This window comes from Pseudophryne corroboree, chromosome 4 (assembly GCF_028390025.1).
Source record: "Pseudophryne corroboree isolate aPseCor3 chromosome 4, aPseCor3.hap2, whole genome shotgun sequence".
Taxonomy (NCBI): Eukaryota; Metazoa; Chordata; class Amphibia; order Anura; family Myobatrachidae; genus Pseudophryne; species Pseudophryne corroboree.
In genome coordinates, this window is record NC_086447.1 from 529,914,590 (window position 1) to 529,928,861 (window position 14,272).

The window sequence follows — 14,272 nt, forward strand, 5'->3', positions numbered from 1 at the left end:
TATTTTATAATGTGACAAAAAGAGCTGTACTTTGTCCTTAATGAATGAGTTGATGTAATAACATTTGTATTAGTTGGATAACCTCTTGTTGTCTAGAACTGTTTAAATATGTATAGACATTTCAAGTACCATAGATAAAAACCAGGTAACAGTATCAATATATGAACTTTCCATAGTTGCAGTAATATTTAAAATTATTTTAGAAATAGTTCCAGAATTTGTTGTTTTAGATTTTGCTTTTTTAGATTATAGTGCTTCTTTAAATAATAAAGGTTCCCCTTTACTATCGCAGCACATACACTTGACTAGGTCTGCTCTAGCAGTGCAGACGTTTGATGTACTGGCTAGTTGGAAAGGTGGCATCTTACGACCCAACTATTGCTAATATGTGACTTTGGAGGTTCTATGGCTGTGTGTTTTTACTTTATGTACCTGTTACTGATGGATGTCGCTGAAATGTCCAAAGACACTCAGTTAAAGCGGTGTTTAGATACTTTAAACCAGGGGTGGGGAACCTCAGGCCCACGGGCCGTATAAGGCCCGCAGAGCCACTTGATCCGGCCCTCCCAGGCTCCCCTAACCAAGGTAGATGCCGGGCGCCCACTGAGATTTTGTTACTAGCGGGCGCCCGGCTTCTTCCCCTCAGCAGCAGTCGGAGGCAGGAGCTCACTCCTGAGCTCCGGCTCTGGCAGTGTGCGTCTGTGCCTGTGCGGTGCTATGGGAGAGATGTCATGACGTCTCTCCCATAGTTCTGAGGAGCGGGCAGCCAGGCAGAGGGCAAGGGTCCGGAAGCAGGAGCGTGGCTGGTGAGTATTGTTTTTTCTTTCTTTTAATTTGTGTGTATAAGCGGCATTTCTAGGGGTCATATCTAATAGGGGCATATCTACTGGGGGCAGGCTAATTTTAAAGTTGATAATTTTTGTATGGCCCCCGAAGGATTTTATAAATATCCAAATGGCCCTTGGTAGAAAAAAGGTTCCCCACCCCTGCTTTAAACCATGTAGTGCACATATAAGGCCTGATCTCTGTGCACAGACACAAACGGTGACTTTTAGATACAGTGCATTCTGGCGTATATCCATCTTATTCTGAGTGGGATGGAACTTGTCCGGATTGGTCTTTCAATAAAGTTGGGCATTTTGGAGCATGAACTGGGTGGCGACAGTGCATTTACATAGAACCACCCTGTCCTGTGTGAGTGCCGTGGGATGGGTAGCTAAAGCTGCATGTGAGTTGTGAATATGGGGAGTAATTCCAAGTTGATCGCAGCAGGAAATTTTTTAGCAGTTGGGCAAAACCATGTGCACTGCAGGGAGGGCAGATATAACATGTGCAGAGAGAGATAGATTTGGGTGTGGTGAGTTCAATCTGCAATCTAAAATGCAGTTTAAAAATAAAGCAGCCAGTATTTACCCTGCACAGAAACAAAATAACCCACCCAAATCTAACTCTCTCTGCAAATTTTATATCTTATTTGGCTTCCCAGTTGTTTGTCTCTGCATTCAGCATTTGTTTCTTGATCTCTCACTCTCTCCTATGTTTATTTATCTTTTTCCCATTTGTGTCGCTGCCCCCTGTTTGTGTCTCCTCCATGGCGCTATAGCCCGCAGAATTAATGGATGAAATTAGAGCAAATAAAATTAACTCAGTATTAGTACAACTGTGACATGTAATTCCTCTATTGTATTGTGATGGATGGGTCATGGGTGAAGCACTCCATTGTAATTTTATGTCAGCTTGTTGTTACAGCAAAGAATAAATGTGTCCCGCTGATCGGATCATGTAACCTTTTGTGCATACTTTCTCTCCGCGGCACTAGAAGCAACCTGGCATACAGTAGCAGCCAGCTCTCCAGTACATATGCTGGAAAATGTGTTCCTGGCAATGGCAACTTTATATACACATCGTTATAACACGCTGTATTCTTATTGTACCACTTATCACAAACCTTGTAAGCAGTGATTATCTAGTGTGCTGACCTGGATCCAGAAACTATACGCCATGTTATAACACTGTGCTTTGCAGAACGGCATGTGATAGGGCTGGCATTGTAAGCGTGGGTAGCAGTTGATTTACCGAAGGTCATAATCCCGACAGCCGTTGACCGCCAATCATAATACCAACACAGTCAAAATACCAACATTCATTATACCGACATGTTCAAAATACCGACATTTGAAATGCCAACATGTCAAAATGCCGACATGCATTTTTAAGGAATTTTTGCCCCAAAATAGATTTGTTCATACTTTACCATCCCAGTGGACGGGTGTCACTTGACCTCCACCAACAACCCACCTCCTCACTATCCCGATGGTCGGCATGCCGACCAACAGGGACTATTTCCACTATTGTGTGTCCACGACACCCATAGAGTGGGAATAGAACCCGTGGTGACTGCAGGTCGCCACCGAGCCCGCAGCGTGGCGAGCGCGGCGAGCCCGCAAGGGGCTTGCTGCACTCGCCCCTCCCCGCCGGGAACCCGGCGTCGGTATGCTGCCGGGATCCCGCCATCGGTATGCTGACCGCTGGTCTCCTGACTGCCGGTCAGCCATACCACACCCCAGTGGACCAGGAGGGGGAATATAATAGTGTGCTGAACGCAGCAAGGTACCATGCCGAAATGCGAGCCACGCGAGGGGACACGGTACACTTATACGGTGTGTCCATATCGACCTATGTTGACATGGACGAAAAAAAGAAAAACTCATGCTGGTATTTTGAAATGTTGGCATATTCTGACTATGTCGGCATAATGAATATCTGTATTTTGACCATGTCGATATTTTGACTGTCAGTCAATGGCTGTTGGGATTATGACCGTCGGTATTGTGTCCGTCGGTAAATCATACTGAACCCGTAAGTGTGATGATGTCACAGACTGGCAAGGCTGACAATGCAAGCATGATACATGTCACAGACTGGCAAGACTGGCAGTGTAAGCATGATATTTAATATTTTGGGGTAATTATATACAGTAGGGCTGTGAATCGAATATCGGTATTTAAGGTTCAATCTTGGTTCATCAATGCAATAATTTCTATTTCCTGTGATGCAGAAAAAACAGACAGAATATCTTTCTTCAGAAAGACAGAAGAACTGCAAACAGGTAGCTGCATTGTAAGATGTTATGTAAAGTCAGGATAGTGCATCTTGCAGTGTTAGAGAAGTATTCTGCTGCATTCTGTGAATGAAGTGTCTCCTAATCCTGTTTACATACCGCTATACATACATGCATACTTGTTAATTAACTATTTGATGCTTTAAAATAATATCATCTTTTGGTCGGCGTCCGGTCTCTAGGTTGACCACACTTAGGTCGACAGTGTCTAGGTTGACCACTATAGTTCGAGAGTAAGTAGGTCAACATGGTTTCTAGGTCGACAGGGACTCTAGGTCGACATGTACTAGGTCAACATGATAAAAGGTTGACATGAGTTAAAGGGCTGCAGTGTAGATATGTGTTTCCCAGAAGTCTCTTTAATTGAATAGGAATGGATTATGTATATACAGGTTGAGTATCCCATATCCAAATATTCCGAAATACGGAATTTTCCGAAATACGGACTTTTTTGAGTGAGAGTGAGATAGTGAAACCTTTGTTTTCTGATGGCTCAATGTGCACAAACTTTGTTTAATACACAAAGTTATTAAACATATTGTATTAAATGACCTTCAGGCTGTGTGTATAAGGTGTATATGAAACATAAGTGAATTCTGTGAATGTACACACACTTTGTTTAATGCACAAAGTTATAAAAAATATTGGCTAAAATGACCTTCAGGCTGTGTGTATAATGTGTATATGTAACATAAATGTATTCTGTGCTTAGATTTAGGTCCCATCGCCATGATATCTCATTATAGTATGCAGTTATTCCAAAATACGGAAAAATCCCATATCCAAAATACCTCTGGTCCCAAGCATTTTGGATAAGGGATACTCAACCTGTATCTGATAATTTGATAATTTTTTTGTATAATTCATTTTTTGTTTACAGAAGCTTCAATCACTTAGTTATATTTGTATACTTGTAAAAACAGGATATACTGCATATCAGTCCTCTGTGAGACACTGAGCAGAGGGCACTTTATTTTGGCAGTGCATGAGTGATTCTCCACACTCCATAATTACGATAATGGCAGTATTTCTGGGTTACATTTCCGCTATGATAAAAATGCCTGATTTTTATATTAATTTCTTATTTTAAGAACATTTGCCTACTATTTACATATACGAAGTCTTATCCAGTGCCTTGACAGGGTACAAATGTCCATCTACATACAACTCGTTTGTTAAGAAAGCACATTTCTATGCTTAATTTAGCAGAGAAAATCTGTGTTACACAATTACTGAGTCTGGCTCAGTGCTGGAATGTTATAAGGGTCAACCACAGTGCAGTGAAGCTGAATACTGAATCCCTCTGCGGAAAATTCAAGACCAAGGCAGGTCCTATTTTCTTAAAAGGACGATTTACCCTATATGTTGTTTTCAGGCAAGTTCTTTGCACACTGTTGCTTGGTTTTATTGTGTTCTTTTGACATTATGACCTCATCGCCACATATGCTGCTGTTGGTATTTCAGCTAAAATATATTAGTTTTTTATCATATTAAGTGCAAACTCTCAGATAAAGCTCTGTACGCAGAATTCTGCATGACAAATCTGTCTTCTATATAAAGCTATAAAGACCACGGTAAATCTTTCTGAAAACTGTGTATAAAAGCAGGCATTGTCTACAACAACCTACCATATTCTATAAATTATCACAAGAATCCTGGCTCAACAGGACTCTTCCCACTCGTGAGTGTCCACGATACCCACAGAGTGGTAATAGATCCTGTGGCGAGCCACCGAGCCCGAAAGGGGACTCTTTGCGCTCGCCTCGCTGCTGGCATTCTTGCAGGCGGAATGCCGCTGTCGGGATATTGACAGCCGGTATCCCGTCTGCCGTTAAATCATACTGAATCCATTATTTCTCTATCGTCCTAAGTGGATGCTGGGGTTCCTGAAAGGACCATGGGGAATAGCGGCTCCGCAGGAGACAGGGCACAAAAAAGTAAAGCTTTACTAGGTCAGGTGGTGTGCACTGGCTCCTCCCCCTATGACCCTCCTCCAGACTCCAGTTAGATTTTGTGCCCGAACGAGAAGGGTGCAATCTAGGTGGCTCTCCTAAAGAGCTGCTTAGAGAAAGTTTAGTTTAGGTTTTTTTCTTTACAGTGAGTCCTGCTGGCAACAGGATCACTGCAACGTGGGACTTAGGGGGAAAGTAGTAAACTCACCTGCATGCAGAGTGGATTTGCTGCTTGGCTACTGGACACCATTAGCTCCAGAGGGATCGAACACAGGCCCAGCCGTGGAGTCCGGTCCCGGAGCCGCGCCGCCGACCCCCTTGCAGATGCTGAAGCGTGAAGAGGTCCGGAAACCGGCGGCTGAAGACTCCTCAGTCTTCATAAGGTAGCGCACAGCACTGCAGCTGTGCGCCATTTTCCTCTCAGCACACTTCACTGGGCAGTCACTGAGGGTGCAGAGCGCTGGGGGGGGCGCTCTGAGAGGCAAATATAAACCTTATACAAGGCTAAAAATACCTCACATATAGCCCATAGGGGCTATATGGAGATATTTAACCCCTGCCTGACTGGAAAAATAGCGGGAGAAGAACCCGCCGAAAAAGGGGCGGGGCCTATCTCCTCAGCACACGGCGCCATTTTCTGTCACAGCTCCGCTGGTCAGGACGGCTCCCAGGTCTCTCCCCTGCACTGCACTACAGAAACAGGGTAAAACAGAGAGGGGGGGCACATTAATGGCTATATATATATATATTATATATTAAAGCAGCTATAAGGGAGCACTTAATATAAGGATATCCCTTGTATATATAGCGCTTTGTGGTGTGTGCTGGCAGACTCCCCCTCTGTCTCCCCAAAAGGGCTAGTGGGTCCTGTCTTCATTAGAGCATTCCCTGTGAGTTTGCGGTGTGTGTCGGTACGGGGTGTCGACATGTATGAGGACGATATTGGTGTGGAGGCGGAGCAATTGCCAAATATGCAGATGTCACCCCCCAGGGGGTCGACACCAGAATGGATGCCTTTATTTGTGGAATTACGTGATGGTTTATCTTCCCTTAAACAGTCAGTTGAGGACATGAGGCGGCCGGACAATCAATTAATGCCTGTCCAGGCGCCTCAAACACCGTCAGGGGCTGTAAAACGCCCTTTGCCTCAGTCGGTCGACACAGACCCAGACACAGGCACTGATTCCAGTGACGACGGTAGAAATTCAAACGTATTTTCCAGTAGGGCCACACGTTATATGATTTTGGCAATGAAGGAGACGTTACATTTAGCTGATACTACAGATACCGTAAAACAGGGTATTATGTATGGTGTGAAAAAACTACAAACAGTTTTTCCTGAATCAGAAGAATTAAATGACGTGTGTGATGAAGCGTGGGTTGCTCCTGATAAAAAGTTGATAATTTCAAAAAAGTTATTGGCATTATACCCTTTCCCGCCAGAGGTTAGGGCGCGCTGGGAAACACCCCCTAAGGTGGACAAGGCGCTCACACGCTTATCTAAACAAGTGGCGTTACCCTCTCCTGAGACGGCCGCACTTAAGGATCCATCAGATAGAAAGATGGAAGTTATTCAAAAGAATATATACACACATGCAGGTGTTATACTACGACCAGCTATAGCAACTGCCTGGATGTGCAGTGCTGGAGTAGTTTGGTCAGAATCCCTGATTGAAAATATTGATACCCTAGATAGGGACAATGTTTTACTGTCGTTAGAACAAATAAAGGATGCATTTATCTATATGCGTGATGCACAGAGGGATATTTGCACACTGGCATCTCGGGTGAGTGCTATGTCCATTTCAGCCAGAAGAGCCTTATGGACACGACAGTGGACAGGCGATGCGGATTCAAAACGTCACATGGAGGTTTTGCCGTATAAAGGGGAGGAGTTATTTGGAGTTGGTCTATCAGACTTGGTGGCCACGGCTACTGCCGGGAAATCCACTTTTTTACCTCAAGTCACTCCCCAACAGAGAAAGGCACCGACCTTTCAACCGCAGCTTTTTCGCTCCTACAAAAATAAGAGAGCAAAGGGTTTGTCGTACCTGCCACGAGGCAGAGGAAGAGGGAAGAGACACCAACAGGCAGCTCCTTCCCAGGAACAGAAGCCCTCCCCGGCTCCTGCAAAAACCTCAGCATGACGCTGGGGCCTCTCAAGCGGACTCGGGGACAGTGGGCGGCCGTCTCAAAAATTACAGCGCGCAGTGGGCTCACTCGCAGGTAGACCCCTGGATCCTGCAGATAATATCTCAGGGGTACAGGTTGGAATTAGAGACGGATCCTCCTCATCGTTTCCTGAAGTCTGCTTTACCAACCGTCTCTTCCGAAAGGGAGAGGGTGTTGGAAGCCATTCACAAGCTGTACGCTCAGCAGGTGATAGTCAAAGTACCCCTATTACAACAAGGAAAGGGGTATTATTCCACTCTATTTGTGGTACCGAAGCCGGATGGCTCGGTAAGGCCTATTCTAAATCTGAAGTCCTTGAACCTCTACATAAAAAAGTTCAAGTTCAAGATGGAGTCACTCAGAGCAGTGATAGCGAACCTGGAAGAAGGGGACTTTATGGTATCCTTGGACATCAAGGATGCGTATCTACACGTTCCGATTTACCCCGCACACCAGGGGTACCTCAGGTTCATTGTTCAAAACTGTCACTATCAGTTTCAGACGCTGCCGTTCGGATTGTCCACGGCGCCTCGGGTCTTTACCAAGGTAATGGCCGAGATGATGATTCTTCTTCGAAGAAAAGGCGTATTAGTTATCCCATACTTGGACGATCTCCTAATAAGGGCAAGGTCCAGAGAACAGCTGGAGACAGCTTTAGCACTATCTCAAGAGGTGCTAAGACAACACGGGTGGATTCTGAATATTCCAAAATCCCATTTAATCCCGACAACTCGTCTGCTGTTCCTAGGAATGATTCTGGACACGGTTCAGAAAAAGGTTTTCCTTCCAGAGGAAAAAGCCAAGGAGTTATCCGATCTGGTCAGGAACCTCCTAAAACCAGGAAAGGTGTCAGTACATCAATGCACAAGAGTCCTGGGAAAAATGGTGGCTTCTTACGAAGCAATTCCATTCGGCAGATTCCATGCAAGAATATTCCAAAGGGATCTGTTGGACAAATGGTCAGGGTCGCATCTGCAGATGCACCTGCGAATAACCCTGTCACCAAAGACAAGGGTGTCACTTCTGTGGTGGTTGCAGAAGGCTCACCTATTAGAAGGCCGCAGATTCGGCATTCAGGATTGGATCCTGGTGACCACGGACGCCAGCCTGAGAGGCTGGGGAGCAGTCACACAAGGAAGAAACTTCCAGGGAGTATGGACGAGTCTGGAAAAGTCTCTTCACATAAACATTCTGGAACTAAGAGCAATCTACATGCTCTAAGCCAGGCGGAACTTCTCCTGAAAGGAAAGCCGGTGTTGATTCAGTCGGACAACATCACGGCGGTCGCCCATGTAAACAGGCAGGGCGGCACAAGAAGCAGGAGTGCAATGGCAGAAGCTGCCAAGATTCTTCGCTGGGCGGAGAATCACGTGATAGCACTGTCAGCAGTGTTCATCCCGGGCGTGGACAACTGGGAAGCAGACTTCCTCAGCAGACACGATCTTCATCCGGGAGAGTGGGGTCTACATCCAGAAGTCTTCAACATGTTAATAGACCGTTGGGAAAGACCAATTGTAGACATGATGGCGTCTCGCCTCAACAAGAAACTGGACAAATATTGCGCCAGGTCAAGAGATCCACAGGCAATAGCTGTGGACGCACTGGTAACTCTTTGGGTGTACCAGTCAGTGTATGTGTTTCCTCCTCTGCCGCTCATACCAAAGGTATTGAAGATCATACGGCAAAGAAGAGTAAGAACAATACTAGTGGTTCCGGATTGGCCGAGAAGGACTTGGTATCCGGAACTTCAAGAGATGCTCACGGACGAACCGTGGCCTCTACCTCTGAGAAGGGACCTGCTACAGCAGGGTCCCTGTCTTTTTTCAAGACTTACCGCGGCTGCGTTTGACGGCATGGCGGTTGAACGCCAGATCCTAAAAGGGAAAGGCATTCCAGAAGAAGTCATTCCTACCTTGATTAAGGCACGGAAGGAAGTCACCGTGAAACATTATCACCGCATTTGGCGAAAATATGTAGCGTGGTGCGAGGATCGGAGTGTTCCGACGGAGGAATTCCAACTGGGTCGTTTCCTACATTTCCTGCAATCAGGATTATCTATGGGTCTCAAATTGGGATCCATTAAGGTTCAAATTTCGGCCCTGTCAATATTCTTCCAAAAAGAATTGGCCTCTGTCCCTGAGGTCCAGACTTTTGTCAAGGGAGTACTGCATATACAGCCTCCTGTGGTGCCTCCGGTGGCACCGTGGGATCTAAATGTAGTTTTAGATTTCCTCAAATCCCATTGGTTTGAACCATTGAAAAAGGTGGATTTGAAATATCTCACATTGAAAGTGACTATGTTACTAGCCCTGGCCTCTGCCAGGAGAGTATCTGAATTGGCGGCTTTATCTTATAAAAGTCCTTATCTAATCTTCCATTCGGATAGGGCAGAACTGCGGACTCGTCCGCATTTTCTCCCTAAAGTGGTATCAGCATTTCATCTGAACCAACCTATTGTGGTGCCTGCGGCCACTAGCGACTTGGAGGACTCCAAGTTGTTGGACGTTGTCAGAGCCTTAAAAATATACATTTCAAGGACGGCTGGAGTCAGAAAATCTGACTCGCTGTTTATATTGTATGCACCCAACAAGTTGGGCGCACCTGCTTCTAAGCAGTCGATTGCTCGTTGGATTTGTAACACAATTCAACTTGCACATTCTGTGGCAGGCCTGCCACAGCCTAAAACTGTAAAAGCCCACTCCACAAGGAAGGTGGGCTCATCTTGGGCGGCTGCCCGAGGGGTCTCGGCATTACAACTCTGCCGAGCAGCTACGTGGTCGGGGGAGAACACGTTTGTAAAATTTTACAAATTTGATACCCTGGCAAAGGAGGACCTGGAGTTCTCTCATTCGGTGCTGCAGAGTCATCCGCACTCTCCCGCCCGTTTGGGAGCTTTGGTATAATCCCCATGGTCCTTTCAGGAACCCCAGCATCCACTTAGGACGATAGAGAAAATAAGAATTTACTTACCGATAATTCTATTTCTCGGAGTCCGTAGTGGATGCTGGGCGCCCATCCCAAGTGCGGATTATCTGCAATACTTGTACATAGTTATTGTTAACTAATTCGGGTTATTGTTAAGGAGCCATCTTTAAGAGGCCCTTTCTGTTATCATACTGTTAACTGGGTTTAGATCACAAGTTGTACGGTGTGATTGGTGTGGCTGGTATGAGTCTTACCCGGGATTCAAAATGCCTCCCTTATTGTGTATGCTCGTCCGGGCACAGTACCTAACTGGAGTCTGGAGGAGGGTCATAGGGGGAGGAGCCAGTGCACACCACCTGACCTAGTAAAGCTTTACTTTTTTGTGCCCTGTCTCCTGCGGAGCCGCTATTCCCCATGGTCCTTTCAGGAACCCCAGCATCCACTACGGACTCCGAGAAATAGAATTATCGGTAAGTAAATTCTTATTTTATAGGCAGTACGGATGGTGTAATGGTTGGCATTACTGCCTCACAGCACTGAGGTCATGGGTTTGATTCCCAACATGACCCTAACTGTGTGGAGTTTGTATATTCTCCCCGTACTTGCGTGGGTTTCCTCTGGGTACTCCGGTTTCCTCCCACAATCCAAAAATATACTGGTACGTTAATTGGCTCCCAAGAAAATTAACCCTAGCGTGAATGTGACTGCGTGTATGTGAGATAGGGAATATAGATTGTAAGCTCCACAGTGGCTTGGACTGATGTGAATGGCCAAAATGTTCTCTGTAAAGCGCTGCGGAATATGTGTGCGCTATATAAATGACTGGTAATAAATAATAATAAGTCTACAACAGTGTTAGGCAACCTGCTATATTTTGGGGTCTGCATGGACCGCCCTCTGATCTTCAAAAAAGGGTCACGCATTAACCTTAACAAGTTAGAATAATGCATTTAAGTAAGAGAGACCTATCTGTATTAACAATAGCAAACAAATATGCCAGTAATGAAAATTATAACTGGGGCAGCGCAGGAAAGGCCGCCTGTTATCCATCACTGTTCCAGAATATGAATGCAAAAAATTGGTTGCTATGAGCAACGTCATCTCTTCTACTAAGATAACTGTGGAAGAATTTTTTAAGAAACATCACCCTTACTTACAGGGATACCATATCTAAAATTACTTGAGCTTTATTTTCTGAATTATATTTAAACAATAAAGGGGAATTGAATTATTTTGGACATTTCTATAATTAATTGGCGCCCGATAGAGCAATTCAGTTGTTCCGGGCGCCCCTTAATTATCGCACTTGTTGTCCCAATATTGATACATATAAAGTCCTTGTTTGGAAACCACAGACTTTTTACACATTTCTTCTTGCCACCTCAGGAAGCTGTGAGAAGAAATGTGTCTGCCTGTGGCACTCATGCCCGAATGGAGCAACAATTAAATTGCTCCGTTGGGTGCCATCTAGTTGCAGCCATGGGGGAATACAATTAAACCACCCCCTAAGACTAAATGATGATAACTTTGATGTTGTCTGAGTTGTTGTTTGGCTCTGTGTATTGTACATGTAGTATATTATGTATATACCGTTAGGTGAGTATTGTCTGCACATATTACGCAAGGTCTATATTATAAAAAGTTGAGTACAATTTACAGTACACTAATACCCCTTTCAGACTGACAAATATTTCCCGGGTTATTGCACATGAAGGCGCATCAATCCGGGAATTTGCTCAGTGTGAAAGGGTCCTGAAAGAATATCCCGGGTCAAGCGTCCCGGCATTTCATCCCCAGTCTCGACCTGGGTTGAATCCGGAATTGACTCGGGATGCAGTGCAGTGTGAATGAGCCCTACCTGGTATTCAGTACAGTACTGTTAAAAGGCCTCTCATTGGAGCTTTCTTGGGCTCAGAAAAGATGATGTCATCATCCAGAGCTGGGAAAGTGGAGGAGAAGCCCTGGAAGTGGAGGAGACAGGCAATATGGACACCTGGACAGCTCAAGAGATTAGAGAGCTGCACAGCAGAAGGGGGGAGGAGGAAATAAAGAGACAGATAACAGGCACAGTGAAGAATGCTATTATTTATAAGAACAAAATAAACAAAATTTAATTAACCAAACGTGATGACTTTTCTAATACTCAAAACCCCTCCCATTGCTTGCCTATTGTGACCTCAACTATGTGAGCCATAAAAATGTCCATTTCTAATGACATACATATGCATTTGCAGGGATTTCCCGGGATCAGTGTAAACGGGGCTGTCCCGGGTCGATCCCAGGTCTAAGTGTAGTGTTAAAGGGGTCATTCCCGGGTTGTGTCCCGGGATGCGTCCAGGAACACATTCCCGGGTGTGACACGGCTCTGTCAGTCTGAAAGGGGTATAATTTTCAGAGGGATGTAGTCGATCTTCATGTTGTTGATAGTCAATATGTCGACAGCATGACATCGACAGGACAAAGCTGACACTGTTGTAATGTTATTTAAAGCACTGCAACAGTGACAGAATGATAACTTTAAATATGATCCTAAACCATATTGCCTAAAGTTATGATGCTGACACAGCTAAGATGCTTTAAATGACATTACGTCAGGGTTGGATCTGACCCGTCAATATCATGCTGTCAACATATTGCCTGTCGACCACATAAACATCAATAATTCGTATGTATCCAATATTCAAATATTACCAGAACAATTGGTGTCTGTATATTGACCACGAGGACCATGTGTATAATAGATGCCGTCGAGTTTTGAAGGCTTGGTTTTGCTAGAAATGATGCAATGCTATAATTTTAGTTTTGGAACACTAGTCAGTTTTTGTATCAACTCTGTCTGTATTGCATCCGCCCAGCAGTTGTATTTTGACAATAAACTTCATCACTTTTTTGTCACATTTGACATGTCCAAATATTTTTATTGCAAATATATTTTATAGAATGTTAATGTATTCATATTACTCTAATTATTTTTATTTCTGGGAGTTTACATGCCCTAGCAGAATTTGTGATTTTCTGGCCATTTGTCAGAGAATATGAATGATAACTCACAAACTTTTCTTACACTCATGGTTAGTGGTTGGGTGAAGCTATTTAATGTCAAACAACTGTGTTTACTCTTTTTAAATTATAATGACAACAGAAACTACCCAAATGACCCTGATCAAAAGTTTACATACCCCAGTTCTTAATACCGTGTATTGCCCCCTTTAACATCAATGACAGCTTGAAGTCTTTTGTGGTAGTTGTGGATGAGGCTCTTTATTTTCTCAGTTGGTAAAGCTGCCCATTCTTCTTGGCAAAAAGCCTCCAGTTCCTGTAAATTCTTGGGCTGTCTTGCATGAACTGCACGTTTGAGATCTCCCCAGAGTGGATCAATGATATTGAGGTCAGGAGACTGAGATGGCCACTCCAGAACCTTCACTTTATTCTGCTGTAGCCAATGACAGGTCGACTTGGCCTTGTGTTTTGGATCATTGTCATGTTGGAACGTCCAAGTACGTCCCATGCGCAGCTTCCGGGCTGATGAGTGCAAATTTTCCTCCAGTATTTTCTGATAACATGCTGCATTCATCTTGCCATCAATTTTGGCCAAGTTTCCAGTGCCTTTGTAGCTCACACATCCCCAAAACATCAGCGATCCACCTCCGTGTTTCACAGTAGGAATGGTGTACCTTTCATCATAGGCCTTGTTGACTCCTCTCCAAATGTAACGTTTATGGTTGTGGCCAAAAAGTTCAATTTTGGTCTCATCACTCCAAATGACTTTGTTCCAGAAGTTTTGAGGCTTGTCTCTGTGCTGTTTGGAGTATTGTAAGCTGGATGCTTTGTGGCATTTGCGTAGTAATGGCTTTCTTCTGGCGACTCGACCATGCAGCCCATTTTTCTTCAAATGCCTCCTTATTGTGCATCTTGAAACAACCACACCACTTTTTTTTCAAGAGTCCTGTATTTCAGCTGAAGTTATTTGTGGATTTCTCTAACGTCCTAGTGGATGCTGGGGACTCCGTAAGGACCATGGGGAATAGACGGGCTCCGCAGGAGACAGGGCACTTTAAGAAAGAATTTGGATTCTGGTGTGTTCTGGCTCCTCCCTCTATGT

General features: G+C 44.6%; 1 protein-coding gene across 4 annotated transcripts in view; it reads left to right on the forward strand.

Annotated features, from left to right (window-relative positions):
- NCOA7 (nuclear receptor coactivator 7) overlaps positions 1 to 14,272 on the forward strand; it is a 433,065-nt gene that overhangs the window by 24,266 nt on the left and 394,527 nt on the right. Inside the window, exon 1 of one of the 4 annotated variants that reach the window (XM_063917279.1) lies at positions 3,059 to 3,109. The exons of the other annotated variants lie outside the window; for them this stretch is intronic. The gene's annotated coding sequence lies outside the window, so the exon portion shown is untranslated. Of the gene's footprint in view, positions 1 to 3,058; positions 3,110 to 14,272 lie in introns of those variants that run through there. 4 annotated transcript variants of the gene reach the window in all.